Source organism: Mustela putorius, unplaced genomic scaffold (genome assembly GCF_011764305.1).
Source record: "Mustela putorius furo isolate JIRA1106 unplaced genomic scaffold, ASM1176430v1.1 tig00000275_pilon_pilon_pilon, whole genome shotgun sequence".
Classification (NCBI taxonomy): domain Eukaryota; kingdom Metazoa; phylum Chordata; class Mammalia; order Carnivora; family Mustelidae; genus Mustela; species Mustela putorius.
The window spans coordinates 4603500-4620069 of NW_025421341.1; positions in this window are offsets into that span (position 1 = coordinate 4603500).

Below are 16570 nucleotides of genomic sequence, written 5' to 3' on the forward strand. Positions count from 1 at the left end.
ATCCCCAGTAAAATGTTAGCAAACCTAATTCCACAATACATTAAAAGGCTCATAAACTGATCAAAGTGGAATTTATTTTAGGGTTACAAGGATGGTTCAACATCCTCAAGTCAATCAATGTGCTATGCCACATTAACAAAATGAAAGCTAAAAATCACATGACCATCTCACTAGATGCAGAAAAAACATTTGACAAAATTCAACTTCTATTTATGACAGAATCACTCAAAAAAGTAGATATGGGAGGAAGGTATTTCAACATAATAAAGTCCATATAGGATAAGCCCACAGACAATGTTATACTTAAAAGTCAAAAGCTGAAAAATTTCCTCTACGATCAGGAAGAAGACAGGATGCCCATTCTTGCCACTTTTATTCACCATGGTATGGGAATCCTACTCAGAGCACTTAGACAAGGAAAAGAAATAAAATTCATCCAAATTGGAAAGGAAGGAGTAAAACTGTCACTATTGCAGATGACATCACACTATATGTGGGAAAACTCTGAAGACACCACCAAAAAACTGTTAGAACTAATAAATGCATTTGATAAAGTTGCAGGACACAAAATCAACATATAGAAATCTGTTGCACTTCAATACATTAATAACTATAAAAAAAGAAAACACTGTTTACAATTGCATCAAAAAGAATGAAATATGTAAAAAAAAAAAAAATAAAAAGCCCAGAAACCTAAAAGACATTGATGAAAGACTAAAAACAAACAAACAAACAAACAAAACAAATGGAAAGATATTCTATGCTCATGGATTTGAAGAATTAATGTTGTTAAAATGTCCATACTATCCAAAGCAATCTATAGTTTCAATCCCTATCAAAATTCCAATGGCATTTTTTTTTTTGGCAGAAATAATACAAACAGTCCTAGAATTTGTATGGAACCATAAAAAAACCTCACATAGCCAAATCAATCTTAAGAAAGAACAAAGCTGGAAGCACGACACTCTCTAATTTTAAACTATATTACAAAGCTATAATAATCAAAATGGTGTGGTATTGGCATAAAAACAGCCACATAGATTTACTAAAACAGAACAGAGGGCCCCCAAATAAACCTATTCCTATATAGTCCATTGATTTGTAACAAAAGATTCAACAATGTACAATGGGTAAAAGATGGTCTTTTCAAAGTACTGTTGAATCCTATTGGCTAGTATTTTGTTGAGTATTTTCGCATCTGTGTTCATCAAGGATATCGGTCTATAGCTCTCTTTTTTGGTGGGATCCTTGTCTGGTTTTGGGATCAAGGTGATGCTGGCCTCATAAAATGAGTTTGGAAGTTTTCCTTCCATTTCTATTTTTTGGAACAGTTTCAGGAGAATAGGAATTAGTTCTTCTTTAAATGTTTGGTAGAATTCCCCCGGGAAGCCGTCTGGCCCTGGGCTTTTGTTTGTTTGGAGATTTTTAATGACTGTTTCAATCTCCTTACTGGTTATGGGTCTGTTCAGGCTTTCTATTTCTTCCTGGCTCAGTTGTGGTAGTTTATATGTTTCTAGGAATGCATCCATTTCTTCCAGATTGTCAAATTTATTGCCGTAGAGTTGCTCATAGTATGTTCTTATAATAGTTTGTATTTCTTTGGTGTTAGTTGTGATCTCTCCTCTTTCATTCATGATTTTATTTATTTGGGTCCTTTCTCTTTTCTTTTTGATAAGTCGGGCCAGGGGTTTATCAATTTTATTAATTCTTTCAAAGAACCAGCTCCTAGTTTCGTTGATTTGTTCTATTGTTTTTTTGATTTCTATTTCATTGATTTCTGCTCTGATCTTTATGATTTCTCTTCTCCTGCTGGGCTTAGGGTTTCTTTCTTGTTCTTTCTCCAGCTCCTTTAGGTGTAGGGTTAGGTTGTGTACCTGAGACCTTTCTTGTTTCTTGAGAAAGGCTTGTAGTGCTATATATTTTCCTCTCAGGACTGCCTTTGTTGTGTCCCACAGATTTTGAACCGTTGTATTTTCATTATCATTTGTTTCCATGATTTTTTTCAATTCTTCTTTAATTTCCCGGTTGACCCATTCATTCTTTAGAAGGATACTGTTTAGTCTCCATGTATTTGGGTTCTTTCCAAACTTCCTTTTGTGGTTGAGTTCTAGCTTTAGAGCATTGTGGTCTGAAAATATGCAGGGAATGATCCCAATCTTTTGATACCGGTTGAGTCCTGATTTAGGACCGAGGATGTGATCTATTCTGGAGAATGTTCCATGTGCACTAGAGAAGAATGTGTATTCTGTTGCTTTGGGATGAAATATTCTGAATATATCTGTGATGTCCATCTGGTCCAGTGTGTCGTTTAAGGCCTTTATTTCCTTGCTGATCTTTTGCTTGGATGACCTGTCCATTTCAGTGAGGGGAGTGTTAAAGTCCCCTACTATTATTGTATTATTGTTGATGTGTTTCTTTGATTTTGTTATTAATTGGTTTATATAGTTGGCTGCTCCCACATTGGGGGCATAGATATTTAAAATTGTTAAATCTTCTTGTTGGACAGACCCTTTGAGTACGATATAGTGTCCTTCCTCATCTCTTATTAAAAGTATTATTCACCACGACCAAGTGGGATTTATTCCAGGGCTGCAAGGTTGGTTCAACATCCGCAAATCAGTCAATGTGATACAACACATCAATAAAAGAAAGAACAAGAACCATATGATACTCTCAATAGATGCTGAAAAAGCATTTGACAAAGTACAACATCCATTCCTGATCAAAACTCTTCAAAGTGTAGGGATAGAGGGCACATACCTCAATATCATCAAAGCCATCTATGAAAAACCCACCGCAAATATCATTCTCAATGGAGAAAAACTGAAAGCTTTTCCTCTAAGGTCAGGAACACGGCAGGGATGTCCATTATCACCACTGCTATTCAACATCGTACTAGAGGTCCTAGCCTCAGCAATCAAACAACAAAAGGAAATTAAAGGCTTCCAAATCGGCAAAGAAGAAGTCAAATTATCACTCTTCGCAGATGATATGATACTATATGTGGAAAACCCAAAAGACTCCACTCCAAAACTGCTAGAACTTATACAGGAATTCAGTAAAGTGTCAGGATATAAAATCAATGCACAGAAATCAGTTGCATTTCTCTACACCAACAGCAAGACAGAAGAAAGAGATATTAAGGAGTCAATCCCATTTACAATTGCATCCAAAACCATAAGATACCTAGGAATAAACCTAACCAAAGAGACACAGAATCTATACTCAGAAAACTATAAAGTACTCATGAAAGAAATTGAGGAAGACACAAAGAAATGGAAAAATGTTCCATGCTCCTGGATTGGAAGAATAAATATTGTGAAAATGTCTATGCTACCTAAAGCAATCTACACATTTAATGCAATTCCTATCAAAGTACCATCCATCTTTTTCAAAGAAATGGAACAAATAATGCTAAAATTTATATGGAACCAGAAAAGACCTCAAATAGCCAAAGGGATATTGAAAAAGAAAGCCAACGTTGGTGGCATCACAATTCCGGACTTCAGGCTCTATTACAAAGCTGTCATCATCAAGACAGCATGGTACTGGCACAAAAACAGACCCATAGATCAATGGAACAGAATAGAGAGCCCAGAAATAGACCCTCAACTCTATGGTCAACTAATCTTCGACAAAGCAGGAAAGAATGTCCAATGGAAAAAAGACAGCCTTTTCAATAAATGGTGCTGGGAAAATTGGACAGCCACATGCAGAAAAATGAAATTGGACCATTCCCTTACACCACACACAAAAATAGACTCAAAATGGATGAAGGACCTCAATGTACGAAAGGAATCCATCAAAATCCTTGAGGAGAACACAGGCAGCAACCTCTTCGACCTCTGCCGCAGCAACATCTTCCTAGGAACAACGCAAAAGGCAAGGGAAGCAAGGGAAAAAATGAACTACTGGGATTTCATCAAGATCAAAAGCTTTTGCACAGCAAAGGAAACAGTTAACAAAATCAAAAGACAACTGACAGAATGGGAGAAGATATTTGCAAACGACATATCAGATAAAGGACTAGTGTCCAGAATCTATAAAGAACTTAGCAAACTCAACACCCAAAGAATAAATAATCCAATCAAGAAATGGGCAGAGGACATGAACAGACATTTCTCTAAAGAAGACATCCAGATGGCGAACAGACACATGAAAAAGTGCTCCATATCACTCGGCATCAGGGAAATACAAATCAAAACCACAATGAGATATCACCTCACACCAGTCAGAATGGCTAAAATCAACAAGTCAGGAAATGACAGATGCTGGCGAGGATGCGGAGAAAGGGGAACCCTCCTACACTGTTGGTGGGAATGCAAGCTGGTGCAGCAACTCTGGAAAACAGCATGGAGGTTCCTCAAAATGTTGAAAATAGAACTGCCCTATGACCCAGCAATTGCACTATTGGGAATTTACCCTAAAGATACAAATGTAGTGATCCAAAGGGGCACATGCACCCGAATGTTTATGGCAGCAATGTCCACAATAGCCAAACTATGGAAAGAACCTAGATGTCCATCAACAGATGAATGGATCAAGAAGATGTGGTATATATACACAATGGAATACTATGCAGCCATCAAAAGAAATGAAATCTTGCCATTTGCAACAACGTGGATGGAACTAGAGCGTATCATGCTTAGCGAAATAAGTCAAGCAGAGAAAGACAACTATCATATGATCTCCCTGATATGAGGAAGTGGTGATACAACATGGAGACTTAAGTGGGTAGAAGAAGAATAAATGAAACAAGATGGGATTGGGAGGGAGACAAACCATAAGTGACTCTTAATCTCACAAAACAAACTGAGGTTTGCCGGGGGCAGGGGGTTTGGGAGAAGGGGGTGGGATTATGGACATTGGGGAGGGTATGTGATTTGGTGAGTGCTGTGAAGTGTGTAAACCTGGTGATTCACAGACCTGTACCCCTGGGGATAAAAATATATGTTTATCAAAAATAAAAAATTAAAAAAAAAAAAAAAAGATGGTCTTTTCATCAAATGATGTTGGGAGAACGGGACAGTACATGAAAAAGAATCACACTGGACCACTATCTACTACTATATACAAATAGTAATTCAAAGAGGCAACCCACGGAATGGGAGAAGAGATTTGCAAATGACAGTACAGACAAAAGGTTGATATCCAGGATCTATCAAGAACTCCTCAAACTCAACACACACAAAACAGACAATCATATAAAAAAATGGGCAGAAGGTATGAACAGATACTTCTCCAATGAAGACATACAAATGGCTATCAGACACATGAAAAAATTTTCATCATCACTAGCCCTCAGGGAGATTCAAATTAAAACCACATTGAGATAACACCTTACACCAGTTAGAATGGCCAAAATTAGCAAGACAGGAAACAACATGTGTTGGAGAGGATGTGGAGAAAGGGGAACCCTCTTACACTGTTGGTGGGAATGCAAGTTGGTGCAGCCACTTTGGAGAACAGTGTGGAGATTCCTCAAAAAATTAAAAATAGAGCTTCCCTATGACCCTGCAATTATAATACTGGGTATTTGCCCCAAAGATACAGACGTAGTGAAAAGAAGGGCCATCTGTACCCCAATGTTTATAGCAGCAATGGTCACAGTCGCCAAACTGTGGAAAGAACCAAGATGCCCTTACGGACGAATGGATAAGGAAGATGTGGTCCATATACACTATGGAGTATGATGCCTCCATCAGAAAGGATGAATACCAACTTTTGTAGCAACAAGGACGGGACTGGAAGAGATTATGCTGCGTGAAATAAGTCAAGCAGAGAGAGTCAATTATCATATGGTTTCACTTATTTGTGGAACAAACAAATAATGGAGGACAAGAGGAGTTAGAGAGGATAAGGGAGTTGGGGGAAATTGGAAGGGGAGGTGAACCATGAGAGACTATGGACTCTGAAAAACAATCTGAGGGGTTTGAAGTGGTGGGGTGGGTGAGAGGTTGGGGTATCAGGTCGTGGGTATTATAGAGGGCACGGATTGCATAGAGCACTGGGTATGGTGCAAAAATAATGAATACTGTTATGCTTAAAATAAATTAAAAAAATTGTTTACCAGCAGAAAATAAATAGTAATTCAAAATGGATTAAAAATTTTAACCTAAGACCCAAAATCATAAGTTCCTAGACAAGGACATACATGGTAAGCTCCTTGACATCAGTCTTGATGATAAGTTTTTGAATTTGACACCAAAAGCAAAAATAAATAAGACCATATCAAACTAAAAAGCTTCTACACAGCAAAGGAAGCCATAAACAAAATGAAAAGATAGCCAACTAAATGGGAAAAAATATTTTTAAATCATGTATCTAATAAAAGGTTAATATCTAATATAGGGGCGCTTGGGTGGCTCAGTTGGTTAAGCAGCTGCTTTTGGCTCAGGTCATTATCCCTGGGTCCTTGGATCAAGCCCTGCATTGGGCTCTCTGCTCAGTGGTGAGCCTGCCTCTCCTTCCTTCTCTACATCAACCCTGCTTGTGCTCCCTCACCCTCTCTCTGTCAAATAACTAAGTAAAACCTATTTAAAAAATCTAAAATATATAAAGAACTCCTACAACTCAATAACAAAAGCCAAGCAATTTCATTTAAAAAATAGTCAGAGGATCTGGATAGACCTTTTTCCAAAGAAGACTTAGGGATGGTCAATAGGTACATGAAAAGATGTTCAGCATCACGGGTCATCAGGGAAGTGTAAATTGAAACCATAATGAGGTATCACCTCATACCTATTAAAATAGCTATAAAGTGTGGATAAGGATGTGGAGAAAAGGGAACAATTGTGTGCTGTTGATGAGAAATGTAAATTAGCACAGCTACTATGGAAACACTATGGAGGTTCCTCAAAAAAATTAAGAAGAATTCCCATATGACTCAGCAATGCTACTTCGGGTATTAATTCAAAAAATACAAAAACACTAACACTAACTCAATAAGACACATGTACCACCATGTCATTAGCATTGTTTACAGTAGTCAGCAAATAAAATCACCTAAGTATCCACTGCTGGATGAATGGATAAAGAAGATGAGGTATATGTATATACAATGGGATATTATTCATCCTTAAAAAAAGATTGAAATCTCTTCATTTGTCACAACATGGATGGACCTTGAGGGCATTATGCTAAGTGAAGCGAGTCAGATAAATAAGGATGGATAGTGTGTGATCTCACTTTCCTGAGGAATCTTAAAAAAGCTCCCAGATAGGATGGAGGTAGGGAGTAGGTGAAATGGGTGAAAGGAATCAAAAGATACAGATTTTCGGTTATAAAGAAGTAAGTCAAGGGATGTAACATACAACATGGTGACCTTAGTTTATAATATTATACCGCATATTTGAGATTGGCTATGACAGTAGATCTTGGAAGTTCTCATCACAAGAAAAAAATGCTCTAACTGTATATGGTGACAAATCTGAGCTAGGTTTATTGTGATGATCATTTTTTAATATATACAAATATTGAATCGTGTTACACATCTGAATTAATACAGTACTGTATACCAATTATACCTCAAAAAATAAAAAGTGAAATGTACATTCATGTTCAACTTCTGGTAAGTATGATTGTTTCTTATGTGTAAGTAGTTAGGTTATTAGTGGGAAAAATTGTCAGCTCAGTGACCTTTTACTTTGACAACCCCCTCTTTGACTTATTTCTAGAGTTCATGATTTACTGAACCTCACCTAAACCAAATGCCCATTAGAGCTTGCTCCCAGTTTTTGAAGAACACCTATTGACCTCAACAGGTGTTTAATTCTTGCATGTTAGAGGTGGCTTTTTGGAGCTTAATGCCTTTATGCTCTTTTCCCCCAGCACCTCCAGAAACACTGACTGCCATGGTATGTTAATAAGTGTTACACACAGATATGCAAAAATACACATGCATAGACACAAACTCACATGGATTCCATGGCCCTCTAAATTTGGGCAAATAATTGATTTAAACAAAATTTAAAAGATCTGTCTTTTAAAATAGGTCTTAAATTCCATTTTATTTTAATGTACATTTTAATTCCCCAATAATTAAAAATAATATGTGGTATTTCCCAAATTTATTTCCCTTTTCTACATTAAAGAATTCATCTGCAGCAACACACTATTTGGAAAATACTGCAATAATCCACAGGGATGGACCTTCATTCAAACATGTAGGTGCTGGAGCAGGCCTGTGTGGGTGAGAATTTGTACACAAGACTTTTGCAAAAGGAAGATTATCTGTAATGGGGTATCAGTTCTTTTTCTTCTGCTGAGAAGAAATTACTTAACTTGAAGCATGCTTTGTTTTCAATAGACACTATACTTGAGTGATATGCTATGATCTAATTCAACTAGTATTAAAAGCAAATTAAATTTTTTTTGTGAATTTGTGAAACTCTGACTCTTCTTATTTTTAATAATTTTACATTGTCTACCTCTCTTTGGTAGATAAAAAGGATAAGTGTTTTATTTTTACAGTGAAGGGCAATTCTAGTGTACTTGAAGAACCTTTTTGGTCTAAAGAAGGAACTCTAATGAGTAGTTGGGAAGGAAACAAAATGTTGGTATTCTTTTGAATCTAGGCAGCAAGGTTGTGGTAAAGGATTTCAAACCATATGCTATTTGTAACCAAAATTATGGGAAATGACATTAAAATATTTTCTGACCTACAGTATAATTTTAAGTCCCAATCTCGTTGGCTGTATATTTGCAGTTGAAGTAGAATTACTTAAATTATTAATTTTCTGTCCACTTTCCTTATATATGAAATTACCATAAATCAGATTTTCTGGTTCCTTGGTCAGTAAATAGTTATCAATATTAGGCAACTAGTCAAATACAATTCAACTTCAAAATAGTGAATTCTAAACATTTTTTTCCTTTGTGAAAATGTTGAGAACTTTCTTTGTAATGCACTTTCCCAAACCTCCTTTGCCTGAGGATTATATATATTTGAATAAAGATGAAGACTCAAAGACTCTTTTAAACCACATACTGTAATTTCACCAGTGGGCTAAACAGAGTGCATTGGAGAAAACTTGCCCTGGGGCTTTAGATCTTGCATCCCATCTTAACGAGAGACTAAACAGTGTAAACCACTCCTTTGTTAATGGCTGGGCAGAAAAAAGGATAAATGATAAACAGTGAAAAAGTATATTTGGATCTGTTTCTTGGGCATCAATTGAAGACATGCCAACAAAACTGAGGCATTTTTAAATGACATGTTTGTTGACATCGAAGTCTAGGCAAAGGTTAAGTATCGATATGATAGGATTATTTTTAACTTTGTATTGGCCACTGAAACTTCCCTTTCTTCACCCCTGCCAGAATGGGAAACATTGCTGATTTATTCACTTACTTAACATGGGAAATATGTACATACAAGTAGCATGTATGATTTTTCTGCCAATAACCCACACTGTTTTCCATTAGTGGTTTTAGTTATGTTTCTTACAAGTGTTCATAAAGAATTTACTTTAAATATATAGACCATTAACTCTCTTTATCTATAGATAACCTTCTTGACTAGATATTAAAATCCTGTCAGTCATTATGTGATTTGCCTAGAGCAAGGATAGCTAAAGGTTTAAATGATAGGAAATCTTAGAAATATGTAAGAAAACATGATGTTCATGTAGTTCTTCATTAGCCAAATATTACCTGCCTTTTTGTTTGGTCACTGGAAATCAGATATGCATCTTATCCCATAATTTGATTTAGTAGGTAGAATTTTTCAGAAATTTCATCACATTGAAGATCTAGAATTTCACATGCTCAGAAGAAAGTAAGGAACCCTATACTAGTTTTTTCTGAGTGACAAGTTGGAGTTATTTCCTGTGAGAATGAGGCCATCCATATTTTCTAGTAGAAAGACAACTTTCATCTTTTTAAAATGGGATGTTGCTGAAATAGCTAAGCAGATATTAAATGCCATGTAAAACATTTTTTCTCAAAGTCAGCAATCATAATTCTTTTAAAGATTCTATTTATTTACTTACTGATTTGTCAGCGAGTGAGAGAAAGCATACAAGCCGGGGGGTTGGGGGGGAACAGCAGTCAAAGGGAGCAGCTGGTTCCTCCCTGAGCAAGAAGCCTGATGCAGGACTCGATCCCAGGACCCTGGTATCATGACCCGAGCCAACGGCAGATGCTTAACCCACTGAGCTGCTCCGTTGTCATGCAATCACATTTCTTTGAAGAAGTTCTCTAATTCTATATAGGAATCTTGAAGACACTGGACCATGCAAAGTTTAATTTTTAAAATATTTTATTGATATGTTATATATATACCTACAAGTGAACAATAGACAAGTGTGCTGCTAAGTAATTAGCACAAAGTGAACACAACAGTGTAACCAATATCCAGATGAGGTTACAGAGTATCACTAGTACTTCAGAACTAGCTGTCATGCCCTCTACGTTTATTTTCTGTCCTCTTAAGGTAATCATGTTCTTGATATCTAATACATCATGTATAATCCATCTTCGTAGCTTAGAAAAACAGTTTCACAAATTATCCATCCTTTGCTCTTTGATTCTTTCATTCAAGAATCAATTTGTGGGGAGAGTGCTTGGGTGGCTCAGTCAGTTAAGTGGCAAACACTTGACTTGGACTCAGGTCCTGAGATTGAGCCCTGTGTGGGCTCCAAGTGGACGTGAAGGCATTCTCTCTCCCTCTCCCGGTGCCCCTACCCCCAACTTGCACGTGCATGCTTTTTCTCTCGTAAAAAAAGGGGAGGGTATTATATTTGTGGGATTCGTCTCTATTGGTGCATGTAGCTTTAGTTTATTCATTTTTTTAAATAGATTTTTAATTTTAGAATAGTTTTATACTTACAAAAAAGTTACAAAGTTAGCTTCTATATACGCTATATCCAGTTTCTTCTGTGATTAACAACTTGCATTAGAATGGTGCATCTATCACTGTTAATGAACCAATATACCTTAGTATTAACTGAAACCTCTGCTTTATTCATTTCCTTAGTTTTTGTCTAATATTCCTTTTTAGTTCCAGGATTCCATCCAGAACACCGTATTTCCTTTAGTCTTATCTCCTTAGGTTTCTCTCATCTGTGACCATTTCTCAGACTTTCCTTGGATTTCATACCATGACATTTTCGAAGAATAATTGCCAGAGATTTTGTAGAATGACCCTCTATTAGGATTTGTCTGGTGTTTTTCTTATGATTAGACTGAGGTTGTGATTTTGGGGAAAGAAGACCCACAGAAACAAAGTACCAGTCTCCCCATACGCTACCAAGAGTAAGTACTACGTATATGATTTATCACTGCTGATAATCTTGACCACCCTGTGAGGCTAGTATTTGTCAGGTGTTGCTGTTGTCCTGTCCTCGACCCCCACCTCCTTTTAACACTGTACTCTTTGGTAGGAAGTCACTATGGGCAGCTAATACTTAATAGACTTGGAGTGGGGGTTATGGGTACCACCTTGAGGGCAAAATATCTTCCTAAAGCTTTTTGAATTCTTTTGTATGAGAGAGATATCTATTTTCTCTCCATTTATTGATTGATTCAATTATTTTAATATGGACCCAAGAATATTTGTTTTAACTTTGGATTATAATTCAAATACGACTTTGATTTCTTTGCTAACTTGTTGCACCTTTGACCTTTTGGGAGCTTTTTCAATTGGCTTGTATGCTTCTTTGACCTCTCCTCATCGGCTGTGTATGTGTATGTGTGTGTGTGAGACCACATTCTTCCTTAAGGCACTAAAAAATGCTCTATGCTTATCTTGTTTATTCCCTGCACTTATAAATGTAATAACAGAGAATGTAGCTTCTTTAATTATCAATGTAAATTTAAGATTCATCCATATCTTTGCATGCTTTGCTAGCTCATTCCTTTTTTATTACTGGGTAGCATTCCATTTCATGACTCATCCACAAGGCTTGAATTGTAGTTTTGTCTTATCCACTAACATTTCTGAAGTGGTTACTCTGAGCTCAGCATCATCTTAGATATTGCAGGGCACAGAGAGGAATAACGGAGACATCATATTCTGGTAGATAATAGCATTGTAGAAGCAAGGAATGCTACAATGTAAGAATTAAATAACGAGTCCTAAGTTCATATTTAAGTGGGATTCGAGGGGTTTGGTTTTTTTTGTTTGTTTGTTTGTTTTGAGGCATTGTAAAAGTTCTTTATATATTCTGAGGTCCTGGGACTTGAAACTTAGACATGAATTTTGGGGTGGACACGTGCAGCACATATCAGGAACTCTGGGAGATAAAATGCAGGATACCTTAAAAGCTTTTCTTCAGCGCAGAGATAGAAAACTCCTTTATAAACTGGGAATTTTGACTGATTTCTCTGTTGTATTTCTATTAGTAGGATCTGAATGCAGCCTACTGAGAGTGTTTTCACTTGTGCCTCACTAACCTCCAATTACAGCTTCTTATCCTTAGTCCTTACCACTATTCTGTAGGAATAAAGACCAGTGGGGCAAAAGCCTGCCAAACCTAGCATAACTGAAACTGAGGTCCTGAAACATAAACACTAGAGAGGGCATCATTGTTCCTTTAGGGAAAATGGGGGACAATTTCACATAGTTGGTCAATTTAGAATTATACTCTTGCTTACACAGGGAAATCTCTATTACACGTTTCCCGGATTCTTTTTTTTTTTTCTTTCCCTTTTTTCAAATATATCTATTTTTCTAGTCAGTGGGATTAGGGCCTGGAAGAATAAAAATCTATTTGGGTGATCCTGAGGAAAAGAAAAATCAAATTGATTCCTTTAGGAAACAAAAACCTGGGGTGAGGAGAATTGTAAAGATAAAGTACTTTTATGCTAGTTAAGAGTAGAATTCATGAAAACTATTGGATGTTCTCAGGCTCAATTTCTATTCGTCTCTATTGAATCCTACCTTAAGCCAAGTATATAGACATTCCAATATCTCATAGTTCAACTGGAAGCTGGAAGCTTGAAGAGAAGAAAATAATTTAATCATTGGCTCTCCTCTTTTTTGGTGAAAAGTTGCTCTATGGATTTACAGCTCCCATGCATACTCCACACCAGGACATTAGTGAAATCTTAGGGAGACGGGCAAGAAATGTGATCAGGTATGTCAGGTTGGATCAGAGTTAAAGAAGTCAAAACTGATACGGAACTGATGATCATAAGGGAGTGTGGAGCACCAGAGGATCTGAAGTAATGAACAGGTGTCCCATAAACCAGGTAAATTAAAAAAAGAAAAGAGAAGGGATTTTATTTAACCTTACAATAATTATTAAGAGTGAATTATATTAAAAATGCAAAACACTGTGATAAAAGTTATTCTTGACTACTCCACTACCGTCGATAATATTTGATGTTTCTTTTGCTTACATTCAACCCAGAAAACATATTTAGGCCCCAGGGTGCATGCTGTGAATGGGGTGCTTGAGCATATGTTTCCCTAGAAAACTCAACTTGCTTCCTGTTGAAGTCATGGACTCAAGTGCCAGTCAGAATACTCTTATAATATGCCTCCCTCCTCCCCCTGCCCCAAATCTGATCATTTCCAGATGGAAAGTATGACTAGGGCATTTACAGGTTAAAAATGAATTTTAGGTTAAATTAGCTGCATGTCTGTCCTTGGAGGCACTTTTAAACTCAGCAAGTAACAGGGAATTAGCCAAGTGACAGTTCTCTTAAAACAGCCCAATTATAATGCAAAATGTAAAGGACTTTTTATTAGAGGATAAAAGCCTAAATGGTTCTTTTCCTGGAAGCCAGATATCATAACAAATTTGACTGAACCTAAAAAAACTCCGTTATTGTCATGTTAATGTATTTAATGCTTAATTATTTTGAAATTATGGTACTTTAGAATAAATAAATACTTCCTAATGTCACAAATACCATCTCTTCCATAATATAAAAATGACTTGATGAGTTCTTTACAACTTTATCTTCCATAGGTAAATATGAGCCCACTTTCAATAAAGTTTTATTTCAGGACAAGGAAGGGCTGGATTTTTTTTTTTTCCCCAGGCTGATTGAAGTATTAGAGCAAATGAATACCAGTTTCCAGTGTCACAATTTCTCTTCTACTACCATAACCTGCAGCGATAACCAGAAGTCTTGAAATACATTTGTCTCAATTCACACAGCAGTGTAGATTTTGGAGAACATGGGAGAGTCTCTACAATTTTTCAGTCCTTTTGAAAATATTGTTCTGAATGCCTGTTCCACTGAAGGTAGATTGCAGATTAATATCTATCTGCCTATCTATCATATAAAAAGACAATGCATTTTATTTATTTTTTTAAAAGATTTTATTTACTTATTTGACAGAGATCACAAGCAGTCAGAGAGGCAGGCAGAGAAAGGGGGAGGCAGGCTCCCTGCTGAGTGGAGAGTCTGATGTGGGGCTACATGTGGGACTTGATCTCAGGACCCTGGGATCATGACCTGAACTGAATGAAGGCAGAGGCCTTAACCCACTAAGCCACCCAGGCACCCTAGATAATACATTTTAAACCAAGACTATCTAAAGCTTGGTAAATTAAGGGTTTATTTTTGGAAAAGCACATAATTAAAACTAGAATAATTATTTAATTAGTTTATTGTCTAAAATAATGCAAATACTTTTTAATTGGTAACTAAGAGATTCTTGCATTTTATATTCATAAAACTTGTTCAACATTAAGAATTGGACATTTAAGCTTCTTGTAAATGTTAATGTACTCAAAGACCTTTGTTATATCCACTTCTCATTTAAATTTGTAGGAAAGATCATTATTAAACTAATATTTTTCTTAGGAAAATGAGTATAGTTATTACTATTTGAAAATAGGCTCTTACACATTCACAGTTAGGTGTAATTTCCCAACACTGTTTTGTAGATACTACATTTAGCTTTGAATCCAGCCTAGATTGGTATAATATCAGATTTATAATGTCTTATTAACCAATTACATGACTGAGCAGTTTCAAGGAGCAATTAGAAATTTTAAGGATAATTTATTTTTTAAAAGTTCTATACTTCTGGCCTGCTAGATTTTCAAGATTTCTTTGTCAGTTTTATTTTAGGGGCAAATATATTTAGAAGTATTCCTGAGGTGTGAACTTAAAAATATGTAAAGAGTAACTAGATGAGATTTATTTTGTAAATTTATATTCTAAAGAATACTCTTTCAGAATTTGTTTTTCTAGAGTAAAACTTTAAACAAAAAGAGCTACCAGGAAAATTTCTCTATTTCTTTTTGATCATATGCATTTTGGCTTGCTTATCAGGGAAATCTGCTAAGTATTTTAAAGACTGTTAGGAGTCTTAGGGAGGCAGGAACAGGGACGCAATTTATCTTCCTGCCTTAAACAACTAAAAAACCCAGACAAAATATATGGGGGGGGGGACAAGGATTTAGAGATTGAAAAGCAGGCAACTCACAAGAGAGCCTCTGACACTGCCCAGCTTTAACATTCCCAGATCCCCTGCACGAGTAGCGCTGTGCTAGAGAGATGATCAACCTCAAAGATTCCAGTAGTCTCTACAAGGAGATGCAATTTAGAGTGGCCAAGGTGGCTAGACCTTGGGCAAAGTGTTGGAGAGAAGATAACTGTTCAGTTAGAGAGAGAGATGGGAGTGTAGTCTTCGGTTGAGATTTGATTACTATATGCATGTGAAGGAAATGCATGAGGCTAGGGAAGCCCCAGAAAGGATAGATCAGACATGGCTTGCTCACACACAGCCAGGAATAGTTTGTGTTGCCACAGCAAAATAAAAAGAATTCCTATCACATAGGATATCATGAAGAGATATTACCTTAGTTGTGGAGCAAAATTAGCTCTTGACCAGGGGTCAGCAAACTATAGCCCACAGGTCAAATATAGCCGACTGTCTTTGTACAGCACTGTCACTTAAAATAGTTTGTAAGTGATTAAAAGATTAAACCCAAATCAGTTCACTGGTGAATTCTACCAAACATTTAAGGAAGCAATTAAACCAATTCCATAAAGTCTCTTTCACAGGTTAAAAGTAGAGGGAATTCTTGTTAACTCATTCTATGAGGCCAGCATTAGCCTAATACTAAAACTAGATAAAGATATTATAAGAAAACTATGTAACAATGTTTTTCATGAACATAGATGAAAAAATCTTCAACAGAATATTAGCAAATGGAATTTAAAAGTATTGAAATATTTACACACTATGACCAAGTTGAATTTATTCTAGGTGTGCAAGGCTGGATCAACATTCTGAAACCAATTTATGTAATCTATCACATAAAGTCTAAAATAGAAAAATCACATGATCATATCAGTAGCTGGAGAAAAAGCGTTTGACAAAATCAGAAACTGATTCATGATAAAAAAAAAAAAAACTCCCAACAAACTAGGAATAGAGAAAAAACTTGTCAACCTCATAAAGACTACAAAATAATCTACAATTAATATTAAATGTTGAGAAACTTAAAGCTTTCCCATTAAGATCAGGTAATAAGGATACTGGAAATCCCTGCTAATACAATAAGGCAAGAAAAAGAGGGATAAGAGGTATATGGACTGAGGAAGAAAACTTTGTTATCTTTGTTAGCAGATGATATAATTGTCTATATAGAAAATTTGA